Source organism: Octopus bimaculoides, chromosome 11, assembly GCF_001194135.2.
Source record: "Octopus bimaculoides isolate UCB-OBI-ISO-001 chromosome 11, ASM119413v2, whole genome shotgun sequence".
Lineage (NCBI taxonomy): Eukaryota > Metazoa > Mollusca > Cephalopoda > Octopoda > Octopodidae > Octopus > Octopus bimaculoides.
The window spans coordinates 16,410,241-16,412,363 of record NC_068991.1 but is presented as its reverse complement, the minus strand read 5'-3'; positions in this window follow the sequence as shown (position 1 = coordinate 16,412,363).

Below are 2,123 nucleotides of genomic sequence, written 5' to 3'. Positions count from 1 at the left end.
TGTCATCCTTTCGGAGACAAAAAAATAAATACCAGTTGATTACTGAGGTTAATGTATTCGACTTTCCAACCTCCCTAGAAAATGCTGACCTTGTGCCAAATTTTAAAGGCGGCGAGTTGACAAGATATTTAGCACGCCGGACAAAATGCTTTTCATAGCATTTCGTCCGTCTTCACCCTCTGAATTCAAATTCCGCCGAGGTCGACTTTAATCCTTTCGGAGTCGATAATATAAGTAACAGTCGAACACTGGAGTCGATGTAATCGACTTACCCCTCTCCCGCCGTCGAAATTGCTGGCTTTGTGCCAAAATTTGAAATCGGTGCTGGTGAAAAACTAATACACTGAAAAGGAATCACCAAAATCAATAACTCAGAGGCGCCATCCACGTAAAAGATACACAGTTAAATTAGTGTTACTAGAATCAAAATATCTTACACCTTATAATTGTGTCTAAACAGACTGTTAATATTTCTCTTCTTTTTTTTTTTTTTTCTTACCTACCTGGGTGGCAATTTTCACTACTGCGTGTACTATAGACATAGATGTTTTTTGAGAGGTAACAGCTGTGTATAGACAGACGTTGCTTGTACGATAGGTGGTGTTATCTTCTGCTTTCATATAATCTTTAGCAATATTGCTGATAACTTTTAAAATGAGATTAGTTTATCTCCCTTGTTTACTTTCTTTAAGGAACAAAAAAAAGACAGCCTGTTTAATGGAAGTTTGGAGAATTTAGATACAGTTTTTGGACGACAAAGATGTCTGTTGTTGAAGCTGCTTTTATTTTATTTATTTATTTATTTTTAATCATTCCATTCTACGCAAATCACCACACTTCATGCCTGTCTTTGCCTCGTTCCCCTCATCTGTCGCCCTGGTGGCAGGCTGCACCACCTGCTGATTTTCTCGGACGATGAGCAGTTGTAGTCTCCGTTTGTAAGACACGTTCACCTCTTTGACGGAGCTGCAGTTCCGGGTCAAGAGAAGACCAAAGCTGGGTGTTTAGCACCAAGAATGTCGTCAAACGCTCACCGATCTCTACGTGTCGGGTAATGCGGTCAGTGGAAGTTCTATGATAGAGATCTAGTAAAGAATAAAAAAGTTTTGAATGGTACAACAATGCACTATAATACAAAAAATGGACTATATACCTGTTGTAATTTAGTTATCCATAGTTCGATGATATTTCGGAATATAATTCCTTCTTCAGATATTCGTAGATGGAGTCGCTGCTATAATCACCACACTAGTAGTTGGCAAGAGCGATTACGTTCTCGGAGAAACTGAACGAGTTGAGGAGGACGAACTAGTCGGTCTGTTCCGTAAGACTTTCGGGCCAGGAATTACCATGGTTACTTCCATAAATCCTTGGTCTGGCAATGCTCCCGAGGAGTGCTGCCTGTTCAAGATAAAGTCTACAAGCATAAAAGGCAGGAACGCCCGAGGTGCGCGCTAAGTGATGAAACCGTATTCGCTAAGCGATGAAACGCAATCCATGGTGAGGATTGTCCCACGATCCACTTTTAAGAAAACAAGGCAGGCGTTATTCCTCTGGCCGAGGTTGAATGGACCGAAGTCAGAGACCTTCCTCTTCGGTCAAGCTCTCATTGACTATTTCAAGTTTCAGTTGGAAAGGAAAATGAGGATAAAGAGTGAAGTCCTCTCCTCTCCCAGTAAATTCGTCAAAAGGTGGATGACTGTAACAAAAACGGTTAGAGTGAACGTGCTTGTAGATTGGAGAGCATCAGTGTGTGTGTGTGTGTGTGTGTGTGTGTGAGTGTGAGTGTGAGTGTGAGAGCTATGGACAAATGTATTAAAAATCGATAGTAAACCATAACAAAAAGGTGATGATCTCTGGTTCCAGATATACCTTGTCTCCGCCTATATATGTACCCACTCTACGAAGTTACACACTCTACGAAGTTACATACTTTTTGCAAGTTACACACTGTATGCAGTAGTTTTCGTATGGAGATGCACTTCTGTCACACTTCACTTTATTATTTTTGTACATTTAAATATTCTGATAGGGGCAAGTAAGATGATCTTGGTCGGGGCGCAATTGTTACTATTCGTCCCAACATTGTGTTTGGTGTCAATGACGCATTTGATACTGTAGTT